At 49.4% G+C, this 25,071-nt stretch overlaps 2 protein-coding genes across 2 annotated transcripts in view; one reads left to right on the top strand and one right to left on the bottom strand.

Annotated features, from left to right (window-relative positions):
- Window positions 1-24,466, bottom strand: part of LOC148480722 (uncharacterized) — a 200,631-nt gene extending 176,165 nt beyond the window's left edge. Inside the window, exon 1 of the mRNA XM_088453938.1 lies at window positions 24,433-24,466. The gene's annotated coding sequence lies outside the window, so the exon portion shown is untranslated. The remainder of the gene's footprint in view (window positions 1-24,432) is intronic.
- A 299-nt stretch (window positions 24,467-24,765) lies between these two features.
- LOC148480720 (uncharacterized) overlaps window positions 24,766-25,071 on the top strand; it is an 82,971-nt gene continuing 82,665 nt past the window's right edge. Inside the window, exon 1 of the mRNA XM_088453950.1 lies at window positions 24,766-24,846. The gene's annotated coding sequence lies outside the window, so the exon portion shown is untranslated. The remainder of the gene's footprint in view (window positions 24,847-25,071) is intronic.

Raw genomic sequence — 25,071 nt, 5'->3', positions numbered from 1 at the left:
TGTCCCTCCTATTACTGCATGTGACTCTGACTCACCCACTCTGCAGCATATGGTTCTTGTTTGTACCCAGTCTGTATATCCCCAGCCTATAATATGTGCAGCTAAAGCCAGCTGGGCCTCTGCAAGCTGTCCCTCCTATTGCTGCATGTGACTCTGACTCACCCACTCTGCAGTATACGGCTCTTGTTTGTATCCAGTCTGTATATCCCCAGCCTATAATATGTGCAGCTAAAGCCAGCTGGGCCTCTGCAAGCTGTCCCTCCTATTACTGCATGTGACTCTGACTCACCCACTCTGCAGTATATGGCTCTTGTTTGTATCCAGTCTGTATATCCCCAGCCTATAATATGTGCAGCTAAAGCCAGCTGGGCCTCTGCAAGCTGTCCCTCCTATTACTGCATGTGACTCTGACTCACCCACTCTGCAGTATATGGCTCTTGTTTGTACCCAGTCTGTATATCCCCAGCCTATAATATGTGCAGCTAAAGCCAGCTGGGCCTCTGCAAGCTGTCCCTCCTATTACTGTATGTGACTCTGACTCATCCACTCTGCAGCATATGGTTCTTGTTTGTATCCACTCTGTATATCCCCAGCCTATACTATGTGCAGCTAAAGCCAGCTGGGCCTCTGCAAGCTGTCCCTCCTATTACTGTATGTGACTCTGACTCACCCACTCTGCAGTATATGGTTCTTGTTTGTATCCAGTCTGTATATCCTCTGCCTATAATATGTGCAGCTAAATCCAGCTGGGCCTCTGCAAGCTGTCCCTCCTATTACTGCATGTGACTCTGACTCACCCACTCTGCAGTATATGGTTCTTGTTTGTACCCAGTCTGTATATCCCCAGCCTATAATATGTGCAGCTAAAGCCAGCTGGGCCTCTGCAAGCTGTCCCTCCTATTACTGCATGTGACTCTGACTCACCCACTCTGCAGTATATGGTTCTTGTATGTACCCAGTCTGTATATCTCCAGCCTATAATATGTGCAGCTAAAGCCAGCTGGGCCTCTGCAAGCTGTGCCTCCTATTACTGCATGTGACTCACTCATCCACTCTGCAGTATATGGTTCTTGTATGTACCCAGTCTGTATATCCCCAGCCTGTAATATGTGCAGCTAAAGCCAGCTGGGCCTCTGCAAGCTGTCCCTCCTATTACTGCATGTGACTCTGACTCACCCACTCTGCAGTATATGGCTCTTGTTTGTACCCAGTCTGTATATCCCCAGCCTATAATATGTGCAGCTAAAGCCAGCTGGGCCTCTGCAAGCTGTCCCTCCTATTACTGCATGTGACTCTGACTCATCCACTCTGCAGTATATGGTTCTTGTTTGTATCCAGTCTGTATATCCCCAGCCTATAATATGTGCAGCTAAAGCCAGCTGGGTCTCTGCAAGCTGTCCCTCCTATTACTGCATGTGACTCTGACTCACCCACTCTGCAGCATATGGTTCTTGTTTGTACCCAGTCTGTATATCCCCAGCCTATAATATGTGCAGCTAAAGCCAGCTGGGCCTCTGCAAGCTGTTCCTCCTATTGCTGCATGTGACTCTGACTCATCCACTCTGCAGCATATGGTTCTTGTTTGTATCCAGTCTGTATATCCCCAGCCTATAATATGTGCAGCTAAAGCCAGCTGGGCCTCTGCAAGCTGTCCCTCCTATTGCTGCATGTGACTCTGACTCATCCACTCTGCAGTATATGGCTCTTGTTTGTATCCAGTCTGTATATCCTCAGCCTATAATATGTGCAGCTAAAGCCAGCTGGGCCTCTGCAAGCTGTCCCTCCTATTACTGCATGTGACTCTGACTCACCCACTCTGCAGTATATGGTTCTTGTATGTACCCAGTCTGTATATCTCCAGCCTATAATATGTGCAGCTAAAGCCAGCTGGGCCTCTGCAAGCTGTGCCTCCTATTACTGCATGTGACTCACTCATCCACTCTGCAGTATATGGTTCTTGTATGTACCCAGTCTGTATATCCCCAGCCTGTAATATGTGCAGCTAAAGCCAGCTGGGCCTCTGCAAGCTGTCCCTCCTATTACTGCATGTGACTCTGACTCACCCACTCTGCAGTATATGGCTCTTGTTTGTACCCAGTCTGTATATCCCCAGCCTATAATATGTGCAGCTAAAGCCAGCTGGGCCTCTGCAAGCTGTCCCTCCTATTGCTGCATGTGACTCTGACTCATCCACTCTGCAGTATATGGCTCTTGTTTGTATCCAGTCTGTATATCCCCAGCCTATAATATGTGCAGCTAAAGCCAGCTGGGCCTCTGCAAGCTGTCCCTCCTATTACTGCATGTGACTCTGACTCACCCACTCTGCAGTATATGGCTCTTGTTTGTATCCAGTCTGTATATCCCCAGCCTATAATATGTGCAGCTAAAGCCAGCTGGGTCTCTGCAAGCTGTCCCTCCTATTACTGTATGTGACTCTGACTCATCCACTCTGCAGTATATGGTTCTTGTTTGTACCCAGTCTGTATATCCCCAGCCTATACTATGTGCAGCTAAAGCCAGCTGGGCCTCTGCAAGCTGTCCCTCCTATTACTGCATGTGACTCTGACTCACCCACTCTGCAGTATATGGCTCTTGTTTGTATCCAGTCTGTATATCCCCAGCCTATAATATGTGCAGCTAAAGCCAGCTGGGCCTCTGCAAGCTGTCCCTCCTATTGCTGCATGTGACTCTGACTCATCCACTCTGCAGTATATGGCTCTTGTTTGTATCCAGTCTGTATATCCCCAGCCTATAATATGTGCAGCTAAAGCCAGCTGGGCCTCTGCAAGCTGTCCCTCCTATTACTGTATGTGACTCTGACTCATCCACTCTGCAGTATATGGTTCTTGTATGTACCCAGTCTGTATATCCCCAGCCTATAATATGTGCAGCTAAAGCCAGCTGGGCCTCTGCAAGCTGTCCCTCCTATTACTGCATGTGACTCTGACTCACCCACTCTGCAGTATATGGCTCTTGTTTGTATCCAGTCTGTATATCCCCAGCCTATAATATGTGCAGCTAAAGCCAGCTGGGCCTCTGCAAGCTGTCCCTCCTATTGCTGCATGTGACTCTGACTCATCCACTCTGCAGTATATGGCTCTTGTTTGTATCCAGTCTGTATATCCCCAGCCTATAATATGTGCAGCTAAAGCCAGCTGGGCCTCTGCAAGCTGTCCCTCCTATTACTGCATGTGACTCTGACTCACCCACTCTGCAGTATATGGCTCTTGTTTGTATCCAGTCTGTATGTCCCCAGCCTATAATATGTGCAACTAAAGCCAGCTGGGCCTCTGCAAGCTGTCCCTCCTATTGCTGCATGTGACTCTGACTCACCCACTCTGCAGCATATGGTTCTTGTTTGTATCCAGTCTGTATATCCTCAGCCTATAATATGTGCAGCTAAATCCAGCTGGGCCTCTGCAAGCTGTCCCTCCTATTGCTGCATGTGACTCTGACTTACCCACTCTGCAGTATATGGTTCTTGTTTGTACCCAGTCTGTATATCCCCAGCCTATAATATGTGCAGCTAAAGCCAGCTGGGCCTCTGCAAGCTGTCCCTCCTATTACTGCATGTGACTCTGACTCACCCACTCTGCAGTATATGGTTCTTGTATGTACCCAGTCTGTATATCTCCAGCCTATAATATGTGCAGCTAAAGCCAGCTAGGCCTCTGCAAGCTGTGCCTCCTATTACTGCATGTGACTCTGACTCATCCACTCTGCAGTATATGGTTCTTGTATGTACCCAGTCTGTATATCCCCAGCCTATAATATGTGCAGCTAAAGCCAGCTGGGCCTCTGCAAGCTGTCCCTCCTATTACTGCATGTGACTCTGACACCCACTCTGCAGTATATGGCTCTTGTTTGTATCCAGTCTGTATATCCCCAGCCTATAATATGTGCAGCTAAAGCCAGCTGGGCCTCTGCAAGCTGTCCCTCCTATTGCTGCATGTGACTCTGACTCATCCACTCTGCAGTATATGGCTCTTGTTTGTATCCAGTCTGTATATCCCCAGCCTATAATATGTGCAGCTAAAGCCAGCTGGGTCTCTGCAAGCTGTCCCTCCTATTGCTGCATGTGACTCTGACTCACCCACTCTGCAGTATATGGTTCTTGTTTGTACCCAGTCTGTATATCCCCAGCCTATAATATGTGCAGCTAAAGCCAGCTGGGCCTCTGCAAGCTGTCCCTCCTATTACTGCATGTGACTCTGACTCACCCACTCTGCAGTATATGGTTCTTGTTTGTATCCAGTCTGTATATCCTCAGCCTATAATATGTGCAGCTAAAGCCAGCTGGGTCTCTGCAAGCTGTCCCTCCTATTGCTGCATGTGACTCTGACTCATCCACTCTGCAGTATATGGTTCTTGTTTGTACCCAGTCTGTATGTCCCCAGCCTATAATATGTGCAACTAAAGCCAGCTGGGCCTCTGCAAGCTGTCCCTCCTATTACTGTATGTGACTCTGACTCACCCACTCTGCAGTATATGGTTCTTGTTTGTATCCAGTCTGTATATCCCCAGCCTATAATATGTGCAGCTAAAGCCAGCTGGGCCTCTGCAAGCTGTCCCTCCTATTACTGCATGTGACTCTGACTCACCCACTCTGCAGTATACGGTTCTTGTTTGTATCCAGTCTGTATATCCTCAGCCTATAATATGTGCAGCTAAAGCCAGCTGGGCCTCTGCAAGCTGTCCCTCCTATTCCTGCATGTGACTCTGACTCACCCACTCTGCAGTATACGGCTCTTGTTTGTATCCAGTCTGTATATCCCCAGCCTATAATATGTGCAGCTAAAGCCAGCTGGGCCTCTGCAAGCTGTCCCTCCTATTACTGCATGTGACTCTGACTCACCCACTCTGCAGTATATGGCTCTTGTTTGTATCCAGTCTGTATATCCCCAGCCTATAATATGTGCAGCTAAAGCCAGCTGGGCCTCTGCAAGCTGTCCCTCCTATTACTGCATGTGACTCTGACTCACCCACTCTGCAGTATATGGCTCTTGTTTGTATCCAGTCTGTATATCCCCAGCCTATAATATGTGCAGCTAAAGCCAGCTGGGTCTCTGCAAGCTGTCCCTCCTATTACTGTATGTGACTCTGACTCATCCACTCTGCAGTATATGGTTCTTGTTTGTACCCAGTCTGTATATCCCCAGCCTATAATATGTGCAGCTAAAGCCAGCTGGGCCTCTGCAAGCTGTCCCTCCTATTACTGTATGTGACTCTGACTCATCCACTCTGCAGCATATGGTTCTTGTTTTTATCCACTCTGTATATCCCCAGCCTATACTATGTGCAGCTAAAGCCAGCTGGGCCTCTGCAAGCTGTCCCTCCTATTACTGCATGTGACTCTGACTCACCCACTCTGCAGTATATGGTTCTTGTTTGTATCCAGTCTGTATATCCTCTGCCTATAATATGTGCAGCTAAATCCAGCTGGGCCTCTGCAAGCTGTCCCTCCTATTACTGCATGTGACTCTGACTCACCCACTCTGCAGTATATGGTTCTTGTTTGTACCCAGTCTGTATATCCCCAGCCTATAATATGTGCAGCTAAAGCCAGCTGGGCCTCTGCAAGCTGTCCCTCCTATTACTGCATGTGACTCTGACTCACCCACTCTGCAGTATATGGTTCTTGTATGTACCCAGTCTGTATATCTCCAGCCTATAATATGTGCAGCTAAAGCCAGCTGGGCCTCTGCAAGCTGTGCCTCCTATTACTGCATGTGACTCACTCATCCACTCTGCAGTATATGGTTCTTGTATGTACCCAGTCTGTATATCCCCAGCCTGTAATATGTGCAGCTAAAGCCAGCTGGGCCTCTGCAAGCTGTCCCTCCTATTACTGCATGTGACTCTGACTCACCCACTCTGCAGTATATGGCTCTTGTTTGTACCCAGTCTGTATATCCCCAGCCTATAATATGTGCAGCTAAAGCCAGCTGGGCCTCTGCAAGCTGTCCCTCCTATTGCTGCATGTGACTCTGACTCATCCACTCTGCAGTATATGGCTCTTGTTTGTATCCAGTCTGTATATCCCCAGCCTATAATATGTGCAGCTAAAGCCAGCTGGGCCTCTGCAAGCTGTCCCTCCTATTACTGCATGTGACTCTGACTCACCCACTCTGCAGTATATGGTTCTTGTTTGTATCCAGTCTGTATATCCTCAGCCTATAATATGTGCAGCTAAATCCAGCTGGGCCTCTGCAAGCTGTCCCTCCTATTACTGTATGTGACTCTGACTCATCCACTCTGCAGTATATGGTTCTTGTTTGTATCCAGTCTGTATATCCCCAGCCTATAATATGTGCAGCTAAAGCCAGCTGGGTCTCTGCAAGCTGTCCCTCCTATTGCTGCATGTGACTCTGACTCATCCACTCTGCAGTATATGGTTCTTGTTTGTACCCAGTCTGTATGTCCCCAGCCTATAATATGTGCAACTAAAGCCAGCTGGGCCTCTGCAAGCTGTCCCTCCTATTACTGCATGTGACTCTGACTCACCCACTCTGCAGTATATGGTTCTTGTTTGTACCCAGTCTGTATATCTCCAGCCTATAATATGTGCAGCTAAAGCCAGCTGGGCCACTGCAAGCTGTCCCTCCTATTACTGTATGTGACTCTGACTCACCCACTCTGCAGTATATGGTTCTTGTTTGTATCCAGTCTGTATATCCCCAGCCTATAATATGTGCAGCTAAAGCCAGCTGGGCCTCTGCAAGTTGTCCCTCCTATTACTGCATGTGACTCTGACTCACCCACTCTGCAGCATATGGTTCTTGTTTGTACCCAGTCTGTATATCCCCAGCCTATAATATGTGCAGCTAAAGCCAGCTGGGTCTCTGCAAGCTGTCCCTCCTATTACTGCATGTGACTCTGACTCACCCACTCTGCAGTATATGGCTCTTGTTTGTATCCAGTCTGTATATCCCCAGCCTATAATATGTGCAGCTAAAGCCAGCTGGGTCTCTGCAAGCTGTCCCTCCTATTACTGCATGTGACTCTGACTCACCCACTCTGCAGTATATGGTTCTTGTTTGTATCCAGTCTGTATATCCTCAGCCTATAATATGTGCAGCTAAAGCCAGCTGGGCCTCTGCAAGCTGTCCCTCCTATTACTGTATGTGACTCTGACTCACCCACTCTGCAGCATATGGTTCTTGTTTGTACCCAGTCTGTATATCCCCAGCCTATAATATGTGCAGCTAAAGCCAGCTGGGCCTCTGCAAGCTGTCCCTCCTATTGCTGCATGTGACTCTGACTCACCCACTCTGCAGTATATGGTTCTTGTATGTACCCAGTCTGTATATCTCCAGCCTATAATATGTGCAGCTAAAGCCAGCTGGGCCTCTGCAAGCTGTGCCTCCTATTACTGCATGTGACTCACTCATCCACTCTGCAGTATATGGTTCTTGTATGTACCCAGTCTGTATATCCCCAGCCTGTAATATGTGCAGCTAAAGCCAGCTGGGCCTCTGCAAGCTGTCCCTCCTATTACTGCATGTGACTCTGACTCACCCACTCTGCAGTATATGGCTCTTGTTTGTACCCAGTCTGTATATCCCCAGCCTATAATATGTGCAGCTAAAGCCAGCTGGGCCTCTGCAAGCTGTCCCTCCTATTGCTGCATGTGACTCTGACTCATCCACTCTGCAGTATATGGCTCTTGTTTGTATCCAGTCTGTATATCCCCAGCCTATAATATGTGCAGCTAAAGCCAGCTGGGCCTCTGCAAGCTGTCCCTCCTATTACTGCATGTGACTCTGACTCACCCACTCTGCAGTATATGGCTCTTGTTTGTATCCAGTCTGTATATCCCCAGCCTATAATATGTGCAGCTAAAGCCAGCTGGGTCTCTGCAAGCTGTCCCTCCTATTACTGTATGTGACTCTGACTCATCCACTCTGCAGTATATGGTTCTTGTTTGTACCCAGTCTGTATATCCCCAGCCTATAATATGTGCAGCTAAAGCCAGCTGGGCCTCTGCAAGCTGTCCCTCCTATTACTGCATGTGACTCTGACTCACCCACTCTGCAGTATATGGTTCTTGTTTGTATCCAGTCTGTATATCCTCAGCCTATAATATGTGCAGCTAAATCCAGCTGGGCCTCTGCAAGCTGTCCCTCCTATTGCTGCATGTGACTCTGACTCACCCACTCTGCAGTATATGGTTCTTGTATGTACCCAGTCTGTATATCCCCAGCCTATAATATGTGCAGCTAAAGCCAGCTGGGCCTCTGCAAGCTGTCCCTCCTATTGCTGCATGTGACTCTGACTCATCCACTCTGCAGTATATGGCTCTTGTTTGTATCCAGTCTGTATATCCCCAGCCTATAATATGTGCAGCTAAAGCCAGCTGGGCCTCTGCAAGCTGTCCCTCCTATTACTGCATGTGACTCTGACTCACCCACTCTGCAGTATACGGTTCTTGTTTGTATCCAGTCTGTATATCCTCAGCCTATAATATGTGCAGCTAAAGCCAGCTGGGCCTCTGCAAGCTGTCCCTCCTATTCCTGCATGTGACTCTGACTCACCCACTCTGCAGTATACGGCTCTTGTTTGTATCCAGTCTGTATATCCCCAGCCTATAATATGTGCAGCTAAAGCCAGCTGGGCCTCTGCAAGCTGTCCCTCCTATTACTGCATGTGACTCTGACTCACCCACTCTGCAGTATATGGCTCTTGTTTGTATCCAGTCTGTATATCCCCAGCCTATAATATGTGCAGCTAAAGCCAGCTGGGCCTCTGCAAGCTGTCCCTCCTATTACTGCATGTGACTCTGACTCACCCACTCTGCAGTATATGGCTCTTGTTTGTATCCAGTCTGTATATCCCCAGCCTATAATATGTGCAGCTAAAGCCAGCTGGGTCTCTGCAAGCTGTCCCTCCTATTACTGTATGTGACTCTGACTCATCCACTCTGCAGTATATGGTTCTTGTTTGTACCCAGTCTGTATATCCCCAGCCTATAATATGTGCAGCTAAAGCCAGCTGGGCCTCTGCAAGCTGTCCCTCCTATTACTGTATGTGACTCTGACTCATCCACTCTGCAGCATATGGTTCTTGTTTTTATCCACTCTGTATATCCCCAGCCTATACTATGTGCAGCTAAAGCCAGCTGGGCCTCTGCAAGCTGTCCCTCCTATTACTGCATGTGACTCTGACTCACCCACTCTGCAGTATATGGTTCTTGTTTGTATCCAGTCTGTATATCCTCTGCCTATAATATGTGCAGCTAAATCCAGCTGGGCCTCTGCAAGCTGTCCCTCCTATTACTGCATGTGACTCTGACTCACCCACTCTGCAGTATATGGTTCTTGTTTGTACCCAGTCTGTATATCCCCACCCTATAATATGTGCAGCTAAAGCCAGCTGGGCCTCTGCAAGCTGTCCCTCCTATTACTGCATGTGACTCTGACTCACCCACTCTGCAGTATATGGTTCTTGTATGTACCCAGTCTGTATATCTCCAGCCTATAATATGTGCAGCTAAAGCCAGCTGGGCCTCTGCAAGCTGTGCCTCCTATTACTGCATGTGACTCACTCATCCACTCTGCAGTATATGGTTCTTGTATGTACCCAGTCTGTATATCCCCAGCCTGTAATATGTGCAGCTAAAGCCAGCTGGGCCTCTGCAAGCTGTCCCTCCTATTACTGCATGTGACTCTGACTCACCCACTCTGCAGTATATGGCTCTTGTTTGTATCCAGTCTGTATATCCCCAGCCTATAATATGTGCAGCTAAAGCCAGCTGGGTCTCTGCAAGCTGTCCCTCCTATTACTGTATGTGACTCTGACTCATCCACTCTGCAGTATATGGTTCTTGTTTGTACCCAGTCTGTATATCCCCAGCCTATAATATGTGCAGCTAAAGCCAGCTGGGCCTCTGCAAGCTGTCCCTCCTATTACTGTATGTGACTCTGACTCATCCACTCTGCAGCATATGGTTCTTGTTTTTATCCACTCTGTATATCCCCAGCCTATACTATGTGCAGCTAAAGCCAGCTGGGCCTCTGCAAGCTGTCCCTCCTATTACTGCATGTGACTCTGACTCACCCACTCTGCAGTATATGGTTCTTGTTTGTATCCAGTCTGTATATCCTCTGCCTATAATATGTGCAGCTAAATCCAGCTGGGCCTCTGCAAGCTGTCCCTCCTATTACTGCATGTGACTCTGACTCACCCACTCTGCAGTATATGGTTCTTGTTTGTACCCAGTCTGTATATCCCCAGCCTATAATATGTGCAGCTAAAGCCAGCTGGGCCTCTGCAAGCTGTCCCTCCTATTACTGCATGTGACTCTGACTCACCCACTCTGCAGTATATGGTTCTTGTATGTACCCAGTCTGTATATCTCCAGCCTATAATATGTGCAGCTAAAGCCAGCTGGGCCTCTGCAAGCTGTGCCTCCTATTACTGCATGTGACTCACTCATCCACTCTGCAGTATATGGTTCTTGTATGTACCCAGTCTGTATATCCCCAGCCTGTAATATGTGCAGCTAAAGCCAGCTGGGCCTCTGCAAGCTGTCCCTCCTATTACTGCATGTGACTCTGACTCACCCACTCTGCAGTATATGGCTCTTGTTTGTACCCAGTCTGTATATCCCCAGCCTATAATATGTGCAGCTAAAGCCAGCTGGGCCTCTGCAAGCTGTCCCTCCTATTGCTGCATGTGACTCTGACTCATCCACTCTGCAGTATATGGCTCTTGTTTGTATCCAGTCTGTATATCCCCAGCCTATAATATGTGCAGCTAAAGCCAGCTGGGCCTCTGCAAGCTGTCCCTCCTATTACTGCATGTGACTCTGACTCACCCACTCTGCAGTATATGGTTCTTGTTTGTATCCAGTCTGTATATCCTCAGCCTATAATATGTGCAGCTAAATCCAGCTGGGCCTCTGCAAGCTGTCCCTCCTATTACTGTATGTGACTCTGACTCATCCACTCTGCAGTATATGGTTCTTGTTTGTATCCAGTCTGTATATCCCCAGCCTATAATATGTGCAGCTAAAGCCAGCTGGGTCTCTGCAAGCTGTCCCTCCTATTGCTGCATGTGACTCTGACTCATCCACTCTGCAGTATATGGTTCTTGTTTGTACCCAGTCTGTATGTCCCCAGCCTATAATATGTGCAACTAAAGCCAGCTGGGCCTCTGCAAGCTGTCCCTCCTATTACTGCATGTGACTCTGACTCACCCACTCTGCAGTATATGGTTCTTGTTTGTACCCAGTCTGTATATCTCCAGCCTATAATATGTGCAGCTAAAGCCAGCTGGGCCACTGCAAGCTGTCCCTCCTATTACTGTATGTGACTCTGACTCACCCACTCTGCAGTATATGGTTCTTGTTTGTATCCAGTCTGTATATCCCCAGCCTATAATATGTGCAGCTAAAGCCAGCTGGGCCTCTGCAAGCTGTCCCTCCTATTACTGCATGTGACTCTGACTCACCCACTCTGCAGCATATGGTTCTTGTTTGTACCCAGTCTGTATATCCCCAGCCTATAATATGTGCAGCTAAAGCCAGCTGGGTCTCTGCAAGCTGTCCCTCCTATTACTGCATGTGACTCTGACTCACCCACTCTGCAGTATATGGCTCTTGTTTGTATCCAGTCTGTATATCCCCAGCCTATAATATGTGCAGCTAAAGCCAGCTGGGTCTCTGCAAGCTGTCCCTCCTATTACTGCATGTGACTCTGACTCACCCACTCTGCAGTATATGGTTCTTGTTTGTATCCAGTCTGTATATCCTCAGCCTATAATATGTGCAGCTAAAGCCAGCTGGGCCTCTGCAAGCTGTCCCTCCTATTACTGTATGTGACTCTGACTCACCCACTCTGCAGCATATGGTTCTTGTTTGTACCCAGTCTGTATATCCCCAGCCTATAATATGTGCAGCTAAAGCCAGCTGGGCCTCTGCAAGCTGTCCCTCCTATTGCTGCATGTGACTCTGACTCACCCACTCTGCAGTATATGGTTCTTGTATGTACCCAGTCTGTATATCTCCAGCCTATAATATGTGCAGCTAAAGCCAGCTGGGCCTCTGCAAGCTGTGCCTCCTATTACTGCATGTGACTCACTCATCCACTCTGCAGTATATGGTTCTTGTATGTACCCAGTCTGTATATCCCCAGCCTGTAATATGTGCAGCTAAAGCCAGCTGGGCCTCTGCAAGCTGTCCCTCCTATTACTGCATGTGACTCTGACTCACCCACTCTGCAGTATATGGCTCTTGTTTGTACCCAGTCTGTATATCCCCAGCCTATAATATGTGCAGCTAAAGCCAGCTGGGCCTCTGCAAGCTGTCCCTCCTATTACTGCATGTGACTCTGACTCACCCACTCTGCAGTATATGGTTCTTGTTTGTATCCACTCTGTATATCCCCAGCCTATACTATGTGCAGCTAAAGCCAGCTGGGCCTCTGCAAGCTGTCCCTCCTATTACTGCATGTGACTCTGACTCATCCACTCTGCAGCATATGGTTCTTGTTTGTACCCAGTCTGTATATCCCCAGCCTATAATATGTGCAGCTAAAGCCAGCTGGGCCTCTGCAAGCTGTCCCTCCTATCACTGCATGTGACTCTGACTCACCCACTCTGCAGTATATGGTTCTTTTTTGTATCCAGTCTGTATATCCTCAGCCTATAATATGTGCAGCTAAATCCAGCTGGGCCTCTGCAAGCTGTCCCTCCTATTGCTGCATGTGACTCTGACTCACCCACTCTGCAGTATATGGTTCTTGTTTGTACCCAGTCTGTATATCCCCAGCCTATAATATATGCAGCTAAAGCCAGCTGGGTCTCTGCGAGCTGTCCCTCCTATTGCTGCATGTGACTCTGACTCATCCACTCTGCAGTATATGGTTCTTGTTTGTACCCAGTCTGTATATCCCCAGCCTATAATATGTGCAGCTAAAGCCAGCTGGGCCTCTGCAAGCTGTCCCTCCTATTGCTGCATGTGAATCTGACTCACCCACTCTGCAGTATATGGTTCTTGTTTGTACCCAGTCTGTATATCCCCAGCCTATAATATGTGCAGCTAAAGCCAGCTGGGCCTCTGCAAGCTGTCCCTCCTATTACTGTATGTGACTCTGACTCACCCACTCTGCAGCATATGGTTCTTGTTTGTATCCACTCTGTATATCCCCAGCCTATACTATGTGCAGCTAAAGCCAGCTGGGCCTCTGCAAGCTGTCCCTCCTATTACTGCATGTGACTCTGACTCATCCACTCTGCAGCATATGGTTCTTGTTTGTACCCAGTCTGTATATCCCCAGCCTATAATATGTGCAGCTAAAGCCAGCTGGGCCTCTGCAAGCTGTCCCTCCTATTACTGCATGTGACTCTGACTCACCCACTCTGCAGTATATGGTTCTTGTATGTACCCAGTCTGTATATCTCCAGCCTATATGTGCAGCTAAAGCCAGCTGGGCCTCTGCAAGCTGTCCCTCCTATTACTGCATGTGACTCTGACTCACCCACTCTGCAGTATACGGTTCTTGTTTGTATCCAGTCTGTATATCCCCAGCCTATAATATGTGCAGCTAAAGCCAGCTGGGCCTCTGCAAGCTGTCCCTCCTATTACTGCATGTGACTCTGACTCACCCACTCTGCAGTATATGGCTCTTGTTTGTATCCAGTCTGTATATCCCCAGCCTATAATATGTGCAGCTAAAGCCAGCTGGGCCTCTGCAAGCTGTCCCTCCTATTGCTGCATGTGACTCTGACTCATCCACTCTGCAGTATATGGCTCTTGTTTGTATCCAGTCTGTATATCCCCAGCCTATAATATGTGCAGCTAAAGCCAGCTGGGCCTCTGCAAGCTGTCCCTCCTATTACTGTATGTGACTCTGACTCATCCACTCTGCAGTATATGGTTCTTGTTTGTACCCAGTCTGTATATCCCCAGCCTATAATATGTGCAGCTAAAGCCAGCTGGGCCTCTGCAAGCTGTCCCTCCTATTACTGTATGTGACTCTGACTCACCCACTCTGCAGCATATGGTTCTTGTTTGTACCCAGTCTGTATATCCCCAGCCTATAATATGTGCAGCTAAAGCCAGCTGGGCCTCTGCAAGCTGTCCCTCCTATTACTGCATGTGACTCTGACTCACCCACTCTGCAGCATATGGTTCTTGTTTGTACCCAGTCTGTATATCCCCAGCCTATAATATGTGCAGCTAAAGCCAGCTGGGCCTCTGCAAGCTGTTCCTCCTATTGCTGCATGTGACTCTGACTCATCCACTCTACAGCATATGGTTCTTGGTTGTATCCAGTCTGTATATCCCCAGCCTATAATATGTGCAGCTAAAGCCAGCTGGGCCTCTGCAAGCTGTCCCTCCTATTACTGCATGTGACTCTGACTCACCCACTCTGCAGTAGACGGTTCTTGTTTGTATCCAGTCTGTATATCCCCAGCCTATAATATGTGCAGCTAAAGCCAGCTGGGCCTCTGCAAGCTGTCCCTCCTATTGCTGCATGTGACTCTGACTCACCCACTCTGCAGCGTATGGTTCTTTTTTGTATCCAGTCTGTATATCCCCAGCCTATAATATGTGCAGCTAAAGCCAGCTGGGCCTCTGCAAGCTGTCCCTCCTATTACTGCATGTGACTCTGACTCACCCACTCTGCAGTATATGGTTCTTGTATGTACCCAGTCTGTATATCTCCAGCCTATAATATGTGCAGCTAAAGCCAGCTGGGCCTCTGCAAGCTGTGCCTCCTATTACTGCATGTGACTCTGACTCATCCACTCTGCAGTATATGGTTCTTGTATGTACCCAGTCTGTATATCCCCAGCCTATAATATGTGCAGCTAAAGCCAGCTGGGCCTCTGCAAGCTGTCCCTCCTATTACTGCATGTGACTCTGACTCACCCACTCTGCAGCATATGGTTCTTGTTTGTACCCAGTCTGTATATCCCCAGCCTATAATATGTGCAGCTAAAGCCAGCTGGGCCTCTGCAAGCTGTCCCTCCTATTACTGCATGTGACTCTGACTCACCCACTCTGCAGTATATGGTTCTTTTTTGTATCCAGTCTGTATATCCCCAGCCTATAATATGTGCAGCTAAAGCCAGCTGGGTCTCTGCAAGCTGTCCCTCCTATTGCTGCATGTGACTCTGACTCATCCACTCTGCAGTATATGGTTCTTGTTTGTACCCAGTCTGTATATCCCCAGCCTATAATATGTGCAGCTAAAGCCAGCTGGGCCTCTGCAAGCTGTCCCTCCTATTGCTGCATGTGAATCTGACTCACCCACTCTGCAGTATATGGTTCTTGTATGTATCCAGTCTGTATGTCCCCAGCCTATAATATGTGCAGCTAAAGCCAGCTGGGCCTCTGCAAGCTGTCCCTCCTATTACTGTATGTGACTCTGACTCACCCACTCTGCAGCATATGGTTCTTGTTTGTATCCACTCTGTATATCCCCAGCCTATACTATGTGCAGCTAAAGCCAGCTGGGCCTCTGCAAGCTGTCCCTCCTATTACTGTATGTGACTCTGACTCATCCACTCTGCAGTATATGGTTCTTGTTTGTATCCAGTCTGTATATCCCCAGCCTATACTATGTGCAGCTAAAGCCAGCTGGGCCTCTGCAAGCTGTGCCTCCTATTACTGTATGTGACTCTGACTCACCCACTCTGCAGTATATGGTTCTTGTTTGTACCCAGTCTGTATATCCCCAGCCTATAATATGTGCAGCTAAAGCCAGCTGGGCCTCTGCAAGCTGTCCCTCCTATTACTGCATGTGACTCTGACTCATCCACTCTGCAGTATATGGTTCTTGTTTGTACCCAGTCTGTATATCCCCAGCCTATAATATGTGCAGCTAAAGCCAGCTGGGCCTCTGCAAGCTGTCCCTCCTATTGCTGCATGTGAATCTGACTCACCCACTCTGCAGTATATGGTTCTTGTTTGTACCCAGTCTGTATATCTCCAGCCTATAATATGTGCAGCTAAAGCCAGTTGGGCCTCTGCAAGCTGTCCCTCCTATTACTGTATGTGACTCTGACTCACCCACTCTGCAGCATATGGTTCTTGTTTGTATCCACTCTGTATATCCCCAGCCTATACTATGTGCAGCTAAATCCAGCTGGGCCTCTGCAAGCTGTCCCTCCTATTGCTGCATGTGACTCTGACTCACCCACTCTGCAGCATATGGTTCTTGTTTGTATCCAGTTTTGCAGACCTTCAAGTTTCTGTTTACCACCAGTTCCCTTCTGGTTCATGTATCACTCCTGGCTTCTCTGCATTACCTGCACTATGCTTTTGTGTCATTCAACATTTTATATTTCACTATGCTCCTGACAGTATGCAATTGGGAAGCCGGCGCACGTAAGCCCGACAGCCGGCTTCCCGACTGCTTTATCCCAGCGAGGGTTAAATGACAGACGTCTAATTCTAGATGCCTGTCATTTTACCGACGCCGGGAGACCAGCGCCCGGCATCCCGATCGAAGTGATGCCGAGCGCCGCTGCAGACAGATGCGGGGGGGGTGGGGGATGTTAGGTTTAGGGCTCCTGGGGTGGAATTAGGGTTAGGCAACCCCCCGGGGGACGTAGGTTTAGGCGGTGGGGAAGGGGGGGTTAGGTTTAGGCACTTAGAGGGGGGATTAGGGTTAGGCACTGGGGGGGAAGGTTAGGGTTAGGCACCCCTAAGGAGGGTTAGTGTTAGGGGGGTTAGTTCATACTTACCTGGGGACGATTGGGATTTTCAGCCATGTCGGCCTGCCGCTGTCGGGATTTAAACCACCGGACTTGTGTCCGGCGGTAATTCCTATGTATTCCGCTCCTAACTCCACAGCTGTCATTACAAGTATCTAGTTACATGCCAAGTTTTTTCAGAAGCTCTGGGTGATTCCTGAAGTCCCCCATAACCCTCCTGGGACATGACCAATACGTAAACATTCCTCGCACATATATATGATACATTATACCATTATAAAGACTTCCAGTGGCTGAGCATTACCACTATATACTTCTATTGCGCCTGAATATGCCACTAATTAATTATCTGTTTTCCAAAGCAAAAGACAGAAGGAATTCAGCACCCTGGAATTTTTTCACAGCAGCTGTGAGGAACACAGACAGGACCTGGATCGCTCAAAGCAGCTGTGAGGAACACAGACGGGACCAATGGGAACATAGAGAGAGAAGGAACCCCGACAACTGAGAGAAGATACTGTAGAGAAGATAAGTACTGGAAGAAACATGTGCCACCACCGAAAAGATGAGGGTAAAATTGTAAAAAAATTCATCAAAAGGTATTATTAATTGGGTGCCCAACATAGGTTAAGAGGTTATCCTCAACAGGAATAGCAGTGTTCTCCCCAGGCTGTATATTCTGAGTGCAACGCACGACAAGAAACAGCTACCGCCTAGCACTTCGCACTCCCCCTCCGCCCCAAGTCTCCTGTCACCCGGTCACCCTTAATGTGTCCTTGTAGCCACGGACACGGGTTCCAGATGTGATGCCGATGTCACATGTTCTTCACGTTAGTGAGGGTTTCGGGACACGGCGCATTGGGGCGGGCATATGTGCCGAGCAGGTGACGCTGCATTGGGACAGGGGGAGGTGTCGGGCAGGGGATGTGGCATTGGGGTGCGTGATAGTGCCGGGCAGGGGATGTTGCAACGGGTCGGGGGGACGTTGTTCATCACAGTGCAGGGGCGGTGTCAGACTGGAGGGCAAAAATTCCCCTGTATAAAAGCATAGGTGCACTGTTCAGGTGGGAGCAGTTGCCTGAACTGATTAAAGAGAGTAGACCTGCGTCCAGTCTCTGTGTTGGAGCTGAAAGAAAAAATTTGTGGGCACAGTATATGGGAGTCTAAAAGTGGGACAGTATCTGTGGAGCTGCTGTATAAAAATATATTCTGTGTAACCTGCAAAAGGGGCCAGTGAAGGCCCCCACCCAGATACTTCTTGATGCCACCTGGCTTGAATATATCACTGTACAGTCCCCTCCCCTCTATATAATAATATAACAAGAGATATGGTAAGAACTTACCTTTGTTATCTATGTTTCTACAAAATCCATAGGGTCCACAGGGTTGACCTTGGGGTATAGCTGGATCTGGATCCACGGGCACCATGCAGTTAAAGATTTTGCTGCTCCCAGGATGCACTTGGGTCCATCCTCCTCTATAACCCGCCCCCGAGCCACAGGCATCTCAGTTGGTAAGCAGCCAAGGCCGGAGGAGGAGACGAAACAGAGAGAAGGAAGACTGGAACACACAAGAAACCATACTCACAGAAATGTGAGACGGAAAACCGGTGACCAACCATACAGCCCATATGATGCCAGGTGCGTCAGGGCGGGTGCCCTGTGGACCCTATGGACTTCGTAGAAACAGAGATAACAAAGGTAAGTTTTTACCATATCTCTTGTTTTCTACTTCAGGGTTCATATGGGGTCCACAGGGTTGACCTTGGGGATGTCCCAAAGCAGTTCAACTAAGGGCGGGGACGCTCCTGTGCAGAAAGGAGAACCCAGCACCCGAAGGATGCAACCTCAGAGGCAAAGGTGTCAAACACATAGAACCTCAAAAATGTCTGAATGGAAGACCAGGTGGCTGCCTTACATAGCTGAACAGCAGAGGCGCCACGTCTAGCAGCCCAAAAGGGACCCACAGACCGAGTGGAATGAGCCTTAACAGAGGGTGGAATAGGTAAAACCTCCTGTGCATAAGCCTCACAAATAACCGAACAAAGCCTACGGGCTAACGTTTGTTTGTTGGCAGGCCAACCCCTCCTGTGAAAACCAAAGAGGACAAACAAAGAATCAGACTTCTTAACGGAATCAGTCCGGTCCACATAAATTCTGAGAGCACGAACTACATCCATGGAAGCCTCACCAGCTGAAAGATCAGGTGACTGAAAAGCTGGTACAACAAGTTCCTAATTAATGTGGAACTTAGAAACCACTTTAGGCAGAAACTCAGGACGAGTGCGAAGCACCGCCATGTCCTGGTGAAAAATCAGAAAAGGGGGACGACAGGAGAGCACCCCCCAATTCTGATACCCTCCTGGCAGAAGCAATCGCCAGGAGAAAAACAAACAATCTTAAACATTAACCACTTGAGTTCCACCGACTCAAGAGGCTCAAAAGGAGGACCATGCAGGGCCCGAAGAACCACCGCCAAGTCCCAAGGAGCCACTGGAGGCACAAATGGAGGCTGGATTCGAAGAACACCTTGGAAAAAAGTGTCAACATCTGGCAGTGTAGCGATCCTATGTTGGAACCACACAGACAGCGCGGACACATTAACCTTCAGGGAGGCAAAACGTAAGCCTAGGTCCAATCCCTGACTGAAGAAAAGCCAAAATCCTAGAAACTCGGAACACCTGAGGATCACAGTTTCTGGACTCACACCACTGAAAGTAAGTGTGCCACACTCTGTGGTAAATCCGAGCGGAAGCCGGCTTGCATGCCCTCAGCATGGTACTGATAACAGAGCTTGAGAAGCCCCAAGACCTTAGGACGGCTGTCTCAAGAGCCACGCCATCAAAGACAGCCGACCCAGATCCAGGCAAAGGCAGGTCCCTTGAGACAACAGGTCCCTGACGCTGAGGAAGAAGGTACGGAGTGTAGATGGAGAGGCTCCGCAGATCGGAGTACCAAGGACGTCTGGGCCACGCAGGAGCCACCAGCAGAAGCGTGCCGCCATCCTGCTTGAATTTCCGTAGTACCCGAGGCAGCAGGAATATCGGAGGAAACAGATACGCCAGTTGAAACGTCCATTTCACCGACAGTGCATCTACCAGACTTGCGCCTGTGTCTTTGTCCTTGACCCGTACACAGGCAACTTGTGATTCTGACGGGAGGCCATCAGGTCCAGCTCCGGCAGCCCCCATCAGTCCACGAGTAGCTGAAATACCTCTGGGTGAAGTGACCATTCCCCGGGATGCACGTCGTGACGGCTGAGGAAGTACGCCTCCCAATTGAGGACTGCGGGGATGAAGACTGCCGAGATTGCTGGAATGTGGCACTCCGGCCAAGCCAGGATGCAAGACACCTCCGACATCGCAGCACGACTGCGAGTTCCTCCCTGGTGGTTATTGTATGCCACTGTGGTGGCGTTGTCGGATTGAACCTGTACTGTCTTTCCTAGAAGAGCGGTGCCGGACGACTGCAGGACCCTCTACATGGCCCGCAGCTCCAGAATGTTGATGGGGAGAACCGCTTCTTGGGGAAGCGGTTCTGAAGTGAAGTGACAACGAGCCAGTCACTGCCCCCCAACTCTGGAGACTGGCATCTGTTGTGAGCAGAACCCAGTCCGGATCCAAAAGGGCCGTACATTCTGGCTCCGAAGGGGGGTGGCCATGACCGCCATCACTTTGGTGAAAACCCTTGGTGCCGTAGAGAGGCCAAAGGGTAGCGCCCGAAATTGGTAGTGATGTTGCAGTATAGCAAACCTCAGATACCACTGGTGTGAAGGAACTATAGGAACATGGAGGTAGGCGTCCTGGATATCCAGGGAGACCATGTAATCCCCCGGTTCCATCGCCAGAATGATGGAACGTAATGTTTCCATCCTGAATTTGGGAACTCTGAGGAACTTGTTCAGAGACTTCAAATTGAGGATAGGGCAATGAGAACCATTTGGTTCCTGCACCAGAAACAGAGTAGAGTAGTACCCCGTCCCCTGTTGTGACTGAGGAATGGGAACAATGACCCCTGCTTTCAGCAAGGACTATATAGCTTCTTGAATCTGCAAAAATTTGGTTTTGTCCTGAGGACTCATGCAGAAAACACGGTGGGGCGGTCTGTGCCGAAAGGACAGGGCGTACCCCTGGGAGACCACTTCTCGAACCCAGGCATCCGTGGTGGTATTGTGCCAGCACTGGGCAAATTGAAGAAGTCGGCCTCCCACTCTGGGGTCCTCCAGAGGGAGGCCCGTTCTATCAGGCAGAAGGTTTATCTTCCTGCTTGGAAGAAGGGCGCCTAGCACTCCAATGCCTGCTTCTTTGGCTTAGAGGCGGCCTTGGTCGCCGACTGCCTCGAAAGGACCAAAGGGCAGAGCTCCTGACCTTTGGATGCGATGTACTCGAAGGGAGGAATGCTGACTTGGATTTAGCCAGCGTATCCACTATTTTATCCAGGTCTGGACCAAATAACAACTCCCCATTAAAGGGTAGGCCTCCAGGCCCTTCTTAGAATCTGCGTCAGATCTCCAGGACCTCAGCCACAAGGACCGACAACTCTAGAGGTCAGCAGGCTTGTATCCAATGACGCTTCCCCAGTATAGGACGCCGCATCCCTCATCTGTCCAATTAACGCTCTCTGGACATCTGGAGCATCGTCTGGAAAGGTATCCTCTAACGCATTGGCCCAGCTCTCAATGGCTTTAGCCACCCAGGAGATGGCCGTAGACAGACGGGCCACTGCCCCTGAGAGAGAGTAGATGGACTTTAAACAAGTCTCCACCTTCCTATCCATGGGATCCTTGAGGGTGGAGATAGACGGTAAAGGCAATGTAGTGCTTTTGATTAAGCGGGTGACATGGGAATCCCATTTCCTGCAATGATCCTCAGGAAACAGATAATTGGATGTCAGCCGTTTTTGTGGCTGGAATCTCTTACTAGGCAACTGCCAGGTCCCCGCCATATGATCCTTCAACTGATCAGACGGGAAAAACCGTCGAAGTCACCTTAGCCTTCTTAAAATTAGGATACTTAGACCTAGGGGTCGGTGCATCATCCTCTATGTGCAGGATGGCCCACACCGCCCTAACCAACGCCGGCACATTAATGGAGGACTTTAGGCCTGATTCAGAGCCGGACGCTCTGAATCAGGGCGTTTTTTGGGGGTTTTTTTGGAGCGGACCACCCACAGCTATTGCGAGCAGCCAGGATAATGGTCGCAATGGTCAAGACCATCGGGCTTGCAACGAGACCCTTGTGGTAGGGTCTCGTGGCCGCAAAGCCCCAGAGAGCTTCTGGCTCTAATAGAGCCAGAAGCTCTCCCACTGACATCACTGGTGGTGTCAGTGGGGCCGCCCACAAACGGCAGGCGTTCGAATGGGAACGCCTCCGTTTGTGAAGCCACCCCCACGCCACGCCTCCAAAACGGTGCGAGCTGTCGATCAAAATTGACAGCCGCAAGACCGTCAATTTTGGTGCGAGACTCGGAGCGACGGAGCGCCCGCCGTTAGCTGGGTCTCGCGCATGCGCACATCGGAGCCGGGTCCGGCGTGCGCATGCACAGTGGCCTAACATCGACCCTGAGCAGAATCAGGCCCTTAGTCTCTATCTCCTGAGCCGTGGCATCAGAGTCAGTGTCCTCATGTACCTCCCCATCATCTGAACAGACGTCCGTGTCTGTTAAATGTGTAGCCTGGGCAGCCAGCACTGGGCGCTTAGACGCCTTTGGAGGCATGTCACCCTGTAACATTGACTGTAAAGCCGACGACGAGGCCGCCAAACTCTGGACAGAGCTGGAGAGTACATCCACCCAGGGTGGTGGAGCCGCCTGAGGAAAACCCTGAAAGGGCACTACAGACTGTTGCGACACAGGGGTAGACTGAACATACATAGGCAACCCCGAATACTGCCCAACAGTCTGAGACCCGGGGTAGCCTGCAATAACTGTGGAATACCCGGGGAATGGGGGATGTTCGACTGGGGCAACGCCCTAGTAGGGACAGCAGTCAGGAACGCTAGACGGTCCGCGATTGACACCAGCACCTGAGAAAACATCGCCCACATTGTCCTGCGATGTAGGAAGTTGAGAGAGCCCAGGCAGTAGCTGGCAAAGCCCGCACAGACCATCCTGTGATAAATCCTCCCTCTCCACCCCTGCAGAACAGCGTCTGCAGGAGGACAACACAGGAGCCACAGAGCGCTCAATCTGCTCATCTGACATGACAGAATATATATATATATATATATCACAATAGAGAAGTATGGTGTGTAACACCTGCGCAGTCACCAGAATGCAACACAACAGCCCACAATAGGGTACTGTGTATAACCCAACTGTATGTGACTGACCTCACAAATACTTGATATATATACACACGTGAGGTCCACAGAAAAACGCCCTTCCCCCACACACCTGCCGGGCCGTAGGAGAAGGAAAGGGATAGGTATAAGCTGACAGTAAGTAGAAATCAGCACAGACAGGCAGCACTAGCAAAAGTCACATAACATTCAGAAAAGTCAATATTCACTGCACCTTTCACTACAATCAACCTGCCCTGATTCAGTGTCTGGGAGGGCTATAGTACTGTGTACGCTGTCCTTTTGCAGGGGAGAGGTATGCAGGGGGACTGGTCCACGCACCGCCTGGGAGATCTGCGATGCTGCCAGTAGAAGATGGCTGCCGGAGACCTCAGACGAGGAGTGGCCGCATGAGGAGAGCAGCTCAGCGTTGCCAGTACACGTGGGAAAAGGCGCGCTGAGCTGAGGGGAGTAGCCACTAAACCAGGGAAGGCTCTCTCCCCTGGTTAGTGATTAACCCCAGGGATGCTGGTTCCCCTCCAGCCATTACTCCCTGGTGGTCTAGCAGACGCGCGGGGTATGCCTGGAGAGGGAGAGCTTGCCGCCACTACTAGCGCCGCTGGTCTGTCCCCAGAGACCGGCGGCTCAAGATTGCATATACCCGCGAGCAACGCAAGTTAGCGCTGCTCGCGGCTTACCTGTCCCCGGCGATCCGGCTGCAGTCGTGGGAGATGTGTTATTCCCCCTCATATATCACTGTACGGTCCCCTCCCCCTATATAATAATAATATCACATAGGGTGTGCTGGGAGCTGTGTAATTCCCCCTCATATATCACTGTACGGTCCCCTCTCCCCTATATAATAATAATACCACATATCAGTGTGTGCTGGGAGCTGTGTTATTCCTCCTCATATATCACTGTACGGTCCCCTCCCCCCAATATAATAATAATACCAAATCTCAGTGTGTGCTGGGAGCTGTGTAATTCCCCCTCATATATCACTGTACAGTCCTCTCTCCCCTATATAATAATAATACCACATATCAGTGTGTGCTGGGAGCTGTGTAATTCCCCCTCATATATCACTGTACGGTCCCCTCTCCCCTATATAATAATAATAATACCACATATCAGTGTGTGCTGGGGGCTGTGTTATTCCCCCTCATATATCACTGTACAGTCCCCTCTCCCCTATATAATAATAATAATACCACCACATGTCAGTGTGTGCTGGGAGCTGTGTTATTCCTCCTCATATATCACTGTACGGTCCCCTCTCCCCTATATAATAATAATAAAACATATCAGTGTGTGCTGGGAAATGTGTTATTCCCCCTCATATATCACTGTACGGTCCCCTCTCCCCTATATAATAATAATACCACATATCAGTGTGTGCTGGGAGCTGTGTTATTCCCCCTCATATATCACTGTACGGTCCCCTCCCCCCTATATAATAATAATATAATATATACAGGACACGTTACCTGGCTCCAGTTATCAGGAATGTCTATGACAAAATGGCAGCTAAAGCCCCTGTGGCCCCGCCCCCTCTGCTCTGTGACTGGGAGACTATAAGAATATGGCCGCCGGTCACCGTACATGAGGACACCATTAGACTATATATTTGTTACTCTAGTGATTAAACTGTGAGCGGTAGGTGCAGGTGGCTGCTTAGTTACAGGACGTCCTTCCTACTTTATGCCGCCTGATTGGCTACTCGCTGCTGCCAATCACCGCACTGAGGGGAATGAGAGGAGGGCGGTCATTATGATAAAAGAGGCGGGGCAGACAGTAGCCATAGCTACACGGAGGAGAGAGGGGCGTGGCTATACAGAGGGGCGTGTCTTCTTGTATAACTGCAGCTTCCGGGTGACGGTCCCAGCAGGAAGAAGCAGCAGGTGATGGGACTTATTGTTATTATACAGGGGGAGCAGACTGTGGTGCCTCATTATTATCATACAGGTAGAGCAGACATCAGTGTTCTATATAATACAGAAGTAATAGACCCTGGTGTTACTACAATACAGCTGGAGCAGCCTTTAGTGCTGCACTATGTATATACAGGTAGAGTAGACGCCAGGGTTGGTATAATACAGATGGAGCACAACATTCTGTTACTATAA

The sequence above is a fragment of the Taudactylus pleione genome, unplaced genomic scaffold (genome assembly GCF_031769625.1).
Source record: "Taudactylus pleione unplaced genomic scaffold, aTauple2 ptg000603l, whole genome shotgun sequence".
NCBI lineage: Eukaryota > Metazoa > Chordata > Amphibia > Anura > Myobatrachidae > Taudactylus > Taudactylus pleione.
Note: the sequence above shows the minus strand (reverse complement) of the source record. Positions and strands in the feature narration are given on the sequence as shown.